We start from the raw sequence: 12,930 nt of genomic DNA, 5'->3' as shown, positions 1-12,930 counted from the left end.
GTTAATAGAAATAGATAATTGAAGAGTGAAATGAAATTAATAAAAGAGAGGTTTTTAGTGAAGAGTAAATTAGATTGAGAGAGAGAGAGAGAGAGAGAGAGAGAGAGAGAGAGAGAGAGAGAGAGGTTGTTTAGCAGAGTCATTACATGCTGGAATCAGAAAAGCGGCCGTGGCCGGGAGCGAAACCACGATGACGCTGCTCACAGAGATGATGTTATGAGATGTGAATCGACGGAGTAAGACGACTACCGTTCACTTCAGTAATTATCACCTTTGTGTGTAAAATAAAAGGAGGCCGGCGGCAGCGGCAGCGGCCGCTAAACCATCGTCTCCTTCACTGGTCGGGTCCAGTGTGTTTGTGTGTGTGGTCATTCGCTAACCAAAATTAAAGAAATGGCACGAATAAGTAAGGGGAGAACAACTCTCTTGTAATGGTGCGTGTGTGCGTGTAGAAATGTGGAATTCAAGAGGAATGAATTGAATATAGTTTGGAATGTAAAATTTTCCAAAGGAATAAATTAGTTATTAGACCATCACTGTACTTGGTAGCAGCATATAATATATATGATGCATATATATATATATATATATATATATATATATATATATATATATATATATATATATATATATATATACTATATATATATATACGCATATATATATATATATATATATATATATATATATATATATATATATATATATATATATATATACAGTATATACAGTATATGGAATAAAGTTCTTTAATTATGAATTTGAGTATTACGCAGCTGATATTAGCATATGATTATGATAATTTGGAAGTACATTGCATGTTACTTTTTGTAATGACACTTCAACTTTTTATATAACAATATGGAGTCGTTAATATTCCTCCTCTTGTTGAAATCATGGTTATGCCCTATTTACTATAAGCCTACTTATCCTCTTTTGACTTATTTTCTTTTTACTTAAAGCCAAGAATTTTTTAAGCTTTCCTAACGTTAATAAGGGTTTTTTACTTGTGCCAATGAGTCAAGCTTTCCTAGGATTTTATTATTTTTTTTTCTTTATATGTGCCAATGAGTCAACCATCCTTTTAATAACGATAGTAATGATAATTTTATTTGTTCTATAACGTTATATATATTTTGCTAACGCTCTATTGTACTAGTTTTACGGTCGTTTCAAGGAGATGTCATAAGTTTTTAGTCTTTCGTCAGTACTATCAATTAACCGAGATTAAGCTCACCTGTGTTAGTCACCTGAAATTTAACCCTTAACATTATTGGATAACTATCATGAATATTAACCAACATAATAGTAACGAATCTAGTTCTCAAACTAATGTTTGTATTGGCGTGTTGAAACTGCAAGACGTTGTTTAATGTTGGAAAATGTTCACGGTGTAATAAGGAAATTGAGTATTATTAGAGAAATTTTTTTTTAGGATTAACGTATCAGTGTTCAGGTAGGTTAGTAAGATGACCTATTCATTACTAATCGGTTATAGTGCTTATGATCTTGTTTACTTTAGCACAATTTGTTTAGATTGATTATACTGATGTTATCATATATATATATATATATATATATATATATATATATATATATATATATATATATATATATATATATATATATATATATATATATATTAGCAACAACGTTATGCTAATGAAATAGGTTATATACATACACGAAACACAAATGAACAATATTGCAATCCACTCAATATTGATGGAATACTGCCTCAGTTGGTAATAACATGCGAATTACCCTTAATACCAATAAATGTTCTCCGCGATAACTACTTATGTAGACAAGCGTTAAGAAGAGAGGGTTCTGAATTACCTGTGATCAAACACTGGCCTGGCAGAGAAAGAGTAAGAGAGAGAAAGAGAGAGAGAGAGAGAGAGAGAGTGAGAAAGGGCCTGAGGGTCACATAATTTGGCATGAGGCAGTTTAAAAGTCTGGGCCCGTATGTCAGGCACGGGTACACAGAGGGAGAGTTGCTGACGTGATGCCCATAATCACATTCACTGAAAATACATTCATTAAACCCCCACATCAATACGGGGTTCAACACGCCCACCTCTATACCACCGCCGCCCCCTTTGCTCCGTCTCGGGCCCTGAGGGCCACCCTGGTCTCTCTCTCTCTCTCTAGCTCACTCTCCCTCTCCCTCACTGTATCTGGTCTGTGTGTGTGTGTACTCTCCACCGCCAATCCAACTCTCCCTCTAACCGATCAATTTGGGCTTTCTTTGACTTGGAGTAGCACTGGTTTACAACACTGGTCGATTATTATCACTCATTGCAACACTGGCGTCATGCAACTTCACTTGCCAAAAAAAAAATAATAATCAGGACAAAACACGATTGCAACGACACCCACCACCAACACCGCCGCTGTAACACCGGGGAGAGGAGGCACCGGGGACTGAGTGGGCTTTTACGAAACCTTGCTTAAGGAAATCGCGCGGGAGAGAGAGGCCTGTGTTGATGAAGCTGTGACTACCGCCATGACAGTTGAGGGAGGGCTCCGGCCTTATCATTGCCAGTGGTTCGAATACGCCCGCCCCACCGCCACCTTCTCTATCTATCTCTCTCTCTCTTTCTCTCTCTTTCACTCTCATTCTCTCTCTCTCTTTCTCTCTCACCCAGTTTGGTTTTGCCTCGGTTTTACCTTTGTGCCCAACCCACTGGCTCCTTGGCCATGGCCGCTTCTTTGCCAGGACGCCATAAGGTCATTGAGGAATGCATAAAATCCTTCGGTGCAAATGAATGAAGGATTGATTACGAATTAATTGAGTGTTTGATCAGCGTGCGGCCCGCTGGCGAGATGTGGCATTTGGACTCGGGTGAAAGGGGGCGTGAATCCCGTGTGACAGGCCCAACGGGGGAGGTGGAGTCGTAAGGGGAAGTGGGCGGGGCCACGACGTCACACCTACACTTATTTACAGCAAGTTTTTTTCCCCTCCCATGTCGTAACGATTAGCGGATTTAAGAGGGCGGTGGGGATTTACATTTTTCAAATCTCTACGTTGCTAATTTAATTTTACAGATTCTTCTGAAATGTTGCAGCAGCGTCGCTTTTGTGCCCTTGCTCTACGTTCTAACAGTTTTGCATCCGGCCAGGGATAGTTCAGGCCATAGTTTCCATGCTTGCTCTTTTCTTCTTCTTGAAGTTAGATTTTAAAGGATTTGATATTTGAGAGGTTCTTTACACAACAGATGGATTATAGATGAATCACTGTTGCCATGTGATCAATGATTGGAGGCGTGTGTTCCGGGGTATCAGAGTCAGTTAACTTTACATCAATCTAAACTTTATAAACTCTTAATTATCCTTCAAGACATTCATTCAATAATTCATGTACTTTCAGAATATGTTAGAAATTGATGTCATCATTTCAAGGAGTCACTTTTGCCGTAACTTTAATGTTCAAGTCAAAGAAATGTAAAAATAAAATTATTTCATATTACCCTGTAGATGGCACATATTGTAGAACGTACTTCCACATCAGTCTTTGTGTATGCGTGTGTCCCAGGTGGACTACCTGAGGACTATATTATTATTCCTTTGACAAAGCAGCCTTGCCCAATTTGATAACCGCTAAAGCTACCACCAACAGCCAACCAACTTTCCCAGCAACCAAACGGATGAAAGTAGGTGGTCTAGGTTTTATCAGCTCCACTTCCCCCTTCGCTCCGTGGTGTTGGGTTGTGGTAGGAAGCTTAATCTTGAGGTTAGCTCCACCCAGGGGCGGCCTCCCACCTAAACTCAACCAATCAACGTTCACCACTCACTAAGCAATCTCCTCTTGTTATGGGGGGTTGACACGATCATAATGGGCTCTTTTCGGAATATTCTGACGATTTCATATCTTTACGTACGGATCTTTCATCTCCGTCTCACCCTCCGGTGTTTCCGTTGATTAACGCCGTTCCTGAGAGATCCATAGAAATGTCTGTGATTAGGTCTCGCTTGCGGGATTGTGCAGCCCTTGCGCCTTCAGGAAGCAAAACCTCGAAGGAGGAAAACCTTTAGGGCGGCGAAGGATTAGGAGAGATTGGGGTTGAACGAAGTCGACTGAGAAGTATCGGTAGATCCTTCAATAATAATATTCTCTGGGCGCACACAATGAGCAAATAATATTTCAAAGGCGGTGGCGAGACCGCCCTGCCTATCTGGTGGCATCTGGGCCGACCCTCCCGAGGACTACGGCTGCTGCTGCTGCTGCGACTCTGACGACGAAGGCTTACATTACGCTGGCCACATCATCTTTTAACATTTTAACATGGCCCCTTCCCTTCATTTATTATCGCAAACACTCAGCCGGATTTATAGCCAATTGCATACATATTGCTTCATCAGTGGACTCCCGTGTGGTTGTGATAGATGGGGGATGCCAGCCAGCTGATAGAGTTGTGTATGAGAGAGAGAGAGAGAGAGAGAGAGAGAGAGAGAGAGAGAGAGAGAGAGAGATTTTGACGCTCAAGGGGCGAGCATAAAAGTAGGAGAAGGAAGGGTAGCAGTAGGCAAATGATGGGTTAGGAAAAACTAGGGAGTAAAAGATCAAGCCTCGACAGTGATACACCAACTTCCGATTTTCAGCCTATTGACTCTCTCTCTCTCTCTCTCTCTCTCTCTCTCTCTCTCTCTCTCTCTCTCTCTCTCTCTCTCTCTATATATATATATATATATATATATAAATATATATATATATATATATATATATATATATATATATATATACACAATTTCTTGAAGGCTATAATCTTCACTGTAATACATATACACACACACATATATATATATATATATATATATATATATATATATATATATATATATACATAATACATCTATATATACATACATCTATATATACATACATCTATATATACATATATATATATATATATATATATATATATATATATATATATATATATATATATATATATACATATATATATATATATATGTGTGTGTCTCTCTCTCTCTCTCTCTCTCTCTCTCTCTCTCTCTCTCTCTGATAATTCACTGTATGATCTTATTGAATAGAGAGAAAGAGAGAAACTCAATTTATGTCATAGGAGTTGAGAGCAGCGAGTAGGCGAACAGATAGAGGGGAGAGAATGTGAAGAGCTTAACAGATGACGTGAGAAGGAAGAAGTCCTTTTTTTCAGAGGGGAAAAGAGGGAAGGGGGGAAAATAGAAGGGTTTTGGGATGGCGGTTGAAGAAGAGATCAGTGGGTATGAGTTGTGGTAGGACGGATGAGACCGAAAGATATGGAAAGGAATACAGGCGTGACAGGGAATAAAGATGGCTTGAGCGGAATATACACAAGAATTGTTGGTTGTTACATTGGTAAAACTAGAAAAACATGATTTAAAAAAAAAAACGGCAGTTGTAACCTGCAATTACAATATTATTAGTACTTTTACTTGCTAAGTTACAACCCTAGTTGGAAAATCAGGGGCTCCAACAGGGAAAATAACCCAGTGAGGAAAGGAAACAAGGAAAAATGAAATATTATAAGAACAGTAACAACATTAAAATGAAATAAATATGCTGATACAACAGCGGTAAAACCATGTATCTGTAAATACAGTAAATAAGTCTTTCTTAGTGTGCAGACCGTATGAACGGGAAATGTTCTCTTAGAGAATTAATCATATCACTGGCCTCATTAAGTATAAGAAATACATTTAATAATAACTTTTGGAAGAATAGGAAATTGCACAGGATTGAATTCTATATATTAGATTTTGATTAGTAGCCACATCATTGTGTATATCGATGTATGTAAATTAAAGTCCTCAATAACGTTGTAATGATTTGTGTATATATATATATATATATATATATATATATAGTGTGTGTGTGTGTTTGTATGTGCAATGTTAGTGTACGTCGACGACAGTATTACACTCCCTCTGGCACTACGCTAAGCTAATCATCTTTTTGTTGGGTGACCACCAAGAAATGCCAGACGCCGTGGTCATGCAAGCTTCTTAAACATACATGGGGAATGGCAAGGGTCTATAAAAACCCATGAAATGGATAATTGTTAAATACCATAGAAGCAAGACCTACAGGTCCCACACATATTTTGGAAGTAATATATATGGTAAAAAAAAAAAAAAAGGAAAAAAACTATTACAGCGTACTTTTTCATCATATGCCTCTCTCCCTCAAGATGGTATTCTTCCAGTTTTCTGAAAATATATATGCAATGAGGCTGCTAGCCCTTTGTCAAGTCCCATGTATATTCAAAAGATTTTTCATGGTGGTGACCATCTCTTCGAGATGTTACCAGGCCCAACGCTGCTTAACAATCGCTGATCGAACAAGATATACAGTTAACGAACTGCCATCTGAGGGTAACTTTACAAACAAACCATTGCTATTTCAATAATTTATAATAGGTTACATTACAGGCAATTATTTGTGGAGTTTGGGTATCTATTATTATTATTATTATTATTATTATTATTATTATTATTATTATTATTTTTATTATTATTATTATGATGGTAGACCTCATTGACATTTTTTTTTTATCACAGTCTACAAAGATGGTGGTTTACAGTTTGGGGTTCCGGTCTGCATCCAGCTTCCCTAGAAGTCTATCACTTTTCTCACAAAATGTGCTGCTTCAAGTAGCACTTACACTCTTTTGCACCAGTCCTGAGGCTATATCGGCCCCTACCTTCTCAAGATTCATTTCCAATGATTTAGGTATGGTTCCTATTGCTCCAATGATTAACGACACCACTTTTACTTGCATATTCCATAGCCTTCTCAATTCAATTTGTATGTCCTGGTACTTTTCTATTTTTTCTCTCCCTTTATCTTTCATTTTTGAGTCCCACAGTACTTCGACATCTACGAGTGATACTTTTTTTCGTAATCTTGTCGACCAGAATGATGTCTGCTGGATGTGCTTGTATTACCCTGTCCATCCATATAATAAAGTCCCAGACTAGTTTAGTTTGATCATTTTCTACTACAACTCGAGGTTGATGCTCGTACCATTTGATCTTGCATTGTATTTCAGATTTTCTACAGACTCATATGGAGAGCTTAAGCCACTGTATCATGTCGTTTCTTATATTGATGCTGAGCAAGAGCTGAACATTAACTGGCGATATGATTAATGGTTTCTTATTTTTGCCATACATTTCCTGTACTTTGACGAGATGTCATTTCCGTCGATAACTCTTTGAATGTATCTTGTTCTTAAGGCCAGATCATGTGCTGCCATTATCATTCCTTCATTTTCCTTCTTAAGTTCTCTCTGCCATGTTTCCTTACCAGCCAATTCTTCAGTTTTTCAGGAATTGTCCATGCATTGATTTTCTTTTTCATTATTCTTGTCTCTTCTTTCTGTTCTCCTTTATACCCTTCTAGGTCTTCATCCTCCTGCATGAAATTTTCTTCCCATGCACTATTTACCCATTCATCTTTATTATTATTATTATTATTATTATTATTATTATTATTATTATTATTATTGTTGTTGTTGTTGTTGTTGTTGTTGTTGTTGTAAACCCGCTATGAGAATTAGTTCACCAAACTTTCAAGGCACTAGAAGAGACGATGACCCAGGCCTACATGGCTGAGGACTATGAAGCGTGAAGTAGGAGATGATGAATGGCGAAGTATTGATTTAAAAGCTCAAAATAGAGACGACTGGCGAAATCTAATCGAGGCCCTTTGCTTCAATAGGCGTAGGAGGAGATGGTGATGATGAATATTATTATTATTATTATTATTATTAGTAATACTGTTATTATTATTATTATTATTATTATTATTATTATTAGTAATACTGTTATTATTATTATTATTATTATTATTATTATTATTATTATTATTATTATTATTATTATTATTATTATTATTGGTTTTGTTGTTGTTGTAGACACACTATAAAGAAATACAAAAGTAAAGTCAACCCTCAACTGTCTTTAAAAATAGTTATTCAGACTTAACATAAATTCTAGCTCCTTTCATTCTAAAGGAAAATAAAAACCTTCAACTCGAGTAATTTAATCTCATTGGCTATAAGAAAATATGATCTATCGATGCCTTTACATAACATATACTGACTGCTTGTAATATAATATTTTTAGTTACAAGATTTCTGTATCACTTTACTCACTTTTTCCATTAATAATAATAATGATGATGATAATAATGATAATAATAATAATAATAATAATCTAATTGCATTGCAGTTTGTGCATAGATATCTTCAGTTATTTGGAGATTCAACTTGATTATTCATTTTCCATTATTTTGTTATCTAATTCTGCATTTTCTCCCTTTTAATATATGGTATTTTTTTCTCTGGAATATGTAAAACGTAATGCCCTTTAGAATTGGATAATATTAGTAATAATGATAATAATAATAATAATAATAATAATAATAATAATAATAATAATAATAATAATTTATTAACAATTTGTTTTTGCAAGTTTTCTCCCATTTATTTCATTGATACGATGAGACGTTTGCTATGAGTTTGTTTCAGTGAAATACATCTTTCATAGGAATAATTTCTGGAAGGTTTTGTAAAAATAGAAAAATATTTTTTTTGTACTACAGATCCCTTATTTTGATTTATTTTTCCTTGTTTCCTTTCCTCACCGGGCTATTTTCTCTGTTGGAACCCCTTTGCTTATAGCATCCTGCTTTTCCAACTAGGGTTGTAGCTTAGCAAGTAATAATAATAATAATAATAATAATAGTTTTGGACACAAAAATATCACTTTAAAGGATTGCAATAAACAATATTCATGAGACACATGCCTTTGAAGAATGAAACTCAAAGAAGAGGAAGAAAAGTGGAGGTAAGAAAAAAAAGCAGATTGAGAAATTAAGCAAAGAGCTAAAATGTGTGTCCCCGGGGGTGTTTCGTGTGTGGGCCTTGTGTGGGGGTGTGGGTTGCTTGTGGGTAGCCACCGTGGACAAGGACGATTCAGACAAGGGACAAAACCCTCTCACACCCAGATGCCTCTATAATAGAGATACGTTTCAAAAAGGACATAGTGATGTGTCTGCGTGTGTGTGGTATACGCGGTAACCTGATTAAGAGGAACAATGTTCCTGTATAATTCGTCTGTATCACGAACATGAAGGAAATTGCAGGCACGAAATTTTGCTTTTATTCAGGTCTCGAACGAGTCAAAAGTCAAGTCTTCGACGTGATTTACTCCCACCTTGAGAGTTCTTCAAGAGGGGTTCGCACAGAAAATGGGATATGGCAGAAATTCTTACACACAAGAGCCAGAATAAGGGGTGTCAGGGAGGGGATGGGTTGCTGGGGGGGGAAGGGAGGGGGTTAAGTTGAAAGGGGGTCTTGCCAAAGAGGGGGTTGAGGGTGGGCAAAAGAGCGAGGGTGATAGTCGAGGGTTTGCGGCTTTTCTCCTTTGTTAGACAGAAATGTACGAGTGAAGGGGACTGTCACTGGAAGGGGGAGGGGGTTGGTTGATGGAGGGGTGGAAGAACTCACTTAATGGTAGCAGGGGTGTTATTTACAGGGTTAAGGGGAGGGGGAGGGGGCGGGTGAAGGTAACAGAGAGGGAAGGAACTTCCTTGAGAACCATAAAAGGCAAAGAGCGAGAGATAGAAATGGTGGATATTGTGACTGCTGAAAATCATTAAGTTTTTGTTCGTTGCGTCGAGTGCAGTACTGTAATTCGTATAATTCTCGGGAAGATAAGCTTGAAACTTCACGAGATCATCATACTGTGTTTCAGTGAAATGGCCGTGGCGGGTCTGGAATACGATTCAAAGACCAGGGCTGGAATCAGCGCGACCTGGATGATGCCCTCTTTACAGTAAAGAAAAAAAATGGGAGAACTTACTCAGGAAAGGATTGGGTGACTAATCGATAATTATCAGCCTGATTAGCAGAGAGAAAGATAAGACATATGATTTAGGCGGGGTCGTCGAAGAGAGAGAGAGAGAGAGAGAGAGAGAGAGAGAGAGAGAGATAATTATCTCGTTGAGATGGGAGAGTATAAAGCACAGGGCAATTCATAGAGATCATCACGACGTGTAAGATATTGATGGCTCTTCACAATAGGGGCATACATAGACTGAAACCCCCCACCCCCACCCTTTGCCGCCCAGCTGTCTGTAATGTCTGTTCCATAAAGATCAATTTAGCATATTCTAAAACGGGGGTCCATTTAAAGGAAATGTAATATAGAAAAGTAAACTTCGCGTCCAAGGCAAAGTAAAAAAAAAAATATACCAATCAAATAATTTTGTTTGTTTGTTGATGTAATAGGAAATATTTTATCATTGATACTGTCGGAATTTAAGTTTCATTGATTGTCTGCTTTCCTGTGAAATGAAATATCTCAAAACCTTTAAAGATGAATACTGATTTTTGTTTTTTTACGAATGACATAAGTCAGCCAGCGTAGTCTCCATCAACTACCTGATACCTGATGTAGGCATTCAGATGAATTTCATATGATTTATAATCTAGACAAGATTTAATGCATGGCACTGTTCACAGGATCGCTTAAACACGTTGAATATCCACAGATATTTCTTTGGAAATGCTGTCTGGAGTTGCACATGAATTCTTAAAAATACGACCCAAAGTGGGAAATAAGTGAATGTTTAATTTACATAGAGAATTGCATTCTAAGCTAAAGATTGTCATGCAATTGCAGTTATTATTAAATTCATTCCAGTCCAACCAAAGCTTTGAAAATTCTAATGATTCTCAATTTCTCTAGGCCCTGAAAGGGGGTTAAAAGCATTGTGTGACTGCTTTTATTTGTCCCTCTCCTTATTGTAAAAAAAATATAATCTAACCAACCTTAAACAATCGCCCCGATGACCTACACTTGAAAAAATCCGTAATCTTAATTGGAAATTTTCCGTAAAAGTATACTGTTCTTAACCATACTTCAGTAAAATACAGGCGACCGTAATTTTACTTTACTTTGTTATTACCTTTTACGGGTTGGTGACCGTAATATCACTTCTTTGCGTCAATATAACCGTTTTTAAAACTGTGAAAATCATGAAAGAAAGGTTGTCAGACATTTAGTGTTTTTTTTTTTTTTTTTTTTTTTTTTTTTTTTTTTTTTTTTTTTTTTTTTTTTTTTTTTTAATGCAAATTATTAACAGTGTAGACACTTTCCTTCGACTGAGCGTCCGCCTCCCAAGCAAGGTACTGCACCCATTTTATGAACTATTTTCTATACTTTGTATATTGCTAATCAAACCATTCAGAATCTCCTACAATTGTAGAAGCTTTCTAAAGAAAGGAAATTAACATTGCACGTGTAACAAGCAAAGGCCCGATAGCCAAAATCCACGCAGGGGAGAGATCTACAAAGAGCTTTTTTCTCTAACAAGATGGTGTTATGAATTTCTTTGTGACTCAGGTCGTGCTCAAGTGTCCACATTTGCTCCATAAAGCGTATACTCTGCCACCAAATACACTTACTAACGTCAGTCTGACCATTTTATACAGTATTTTTGCAAATGCCTCGCAAGTGGCCAAGAAACATCTTGGAAAATTGAGGACACCATAATATTGGAAAGATAAAATTTGATATATTTACAAAGCAGATAGCAAAATGCAAGAAACCATCGATAATGTAACCCTAATTAACCAACCTCTGTCAAACAAATAAACAGTTCAAGAAATCTGTCTATATTCTCTTGTAAGGTTGTTACAACCTCTGCTACTGAAGTGGTAAAAACATCACTTGTGGATCTGTCCACTACAATAAAGGACCCCTCTCCCTCTTCAGTGTCTTCGGTAGAGAAAGGATCATCTCGGGTAAGAAACAAGAATTCTTGTAATATGAATTCCATTACTCCTCACACACTTTGGCTGATGTCTATAATGTGCATTAGAGCTGGCACGTTCATTACCAGGAAAAAGAAGTTGCTTAAGTCCTGAAGGACCGAATTATAATCACCAAGAAGCGTTTCACGAGACACTTCAGAGGAGATGTCACATAATCATCTACACTGCATTAGCAGGTACCCTAGATGTCATCATACAAAAAGTGTAGGATCTCACCAACTCTAGTCCCTATTCATCCATGATCTTTCTTGCAATGGAATATACACAGTAACAGGGTGGCCAACCTTTTGTTTTCCATGCACCAAATTTTTCACTTCTAATTCAGATGCGCCACACAAACTTTAACCCCCTTTCCATCCTTTAAGTATGGTGATTTGGACATATTTGGTGGTTATACATATAATCATTTGATATATATATATTATATATATATATATATATATATATATATATATATATATATATATATATATATATATATATATGTGTGTGTGTGTGATAGTGTGGAGAGATGTAGCAGTTGTAAAGGAAAGGATTTAACATGAATACAGAGTAAACTGTACTTACTGTATTGACACTGAATTTGCATTAATAATATTCATTAGCTATTCCTGAAAATACTAATGAAAATATATGATCATAATTAGCAGTTTTAAAGAAACGCAATTCAATTTATTATCTTTGGGATATAGTGCGCCACTTGTAATCGTACAATGCGCCACTATTGGCGCATGCGCCATAGGTTGTCCACCCCTGGATGAGTAGTATATAGGATTGCTATCCTCTTCCAGCATTGTCATGACTTTAATGGAGAGAGTTTCATTCCCAATATAAATTTCTTTGAGATTACTGCAATTGGGACCAATTACCCAAAGCTGAAATAAAGCATAGGCTTATCGTCTATAGAAAGTAGAAGCCCTACCCCCGACACTCCAGTGATCAATATATATATATATATATATATATATATATATATATATATATATATATATATTGCTATTTTTCAGGGATTATTGTAGAATTATAGACATCTTTTTAAACATTTGTTTCAAGCAGAGCTTGCCTTTCCAAAACACGT

General features: G+C 36.6%; 1 protein-coding gene across 1 annotated transcript in view; it reads right to left on the bottom strand.

Annotated features, from left to right (window-relative positions):
- LOC137641613 (T-box transcription factor TBX20-like) overlaps positions 1-2,563 on the bottom strand; it is a 313,159-nt gene extending 310,596 nt beyond the window's left edge. Inside the window, 1 exon segment of the mRNA XM_068374345.1 lies at positions 2,383-2,563. The gene's annotated coding sequence lies outside the window, so the exon portion shown is untranslated.
- Positions 2,564-12,930: the final 10,367 nt, after the last annotated feature.

Source organism: Palaemon carinicauda, chromosome 5, assembly GCF_036898095.1.
Source record: "Palaemon carinicauda isolate YSFRI2023 chromosome 5, ASM3689809v2, whole genome shotgun sequence".
NCBI classification, from domain to species: Eukaryota; Metazoa; Arthropoda; class Malacostraca; order Decapoda; family Palaemonidae; genus Palaemon; species Palaemon carinicauda.
Note: the sequence above shows the minus strand (reverse complement) of the source record. Positions and strands in the feature narration are given on the sequence as shown.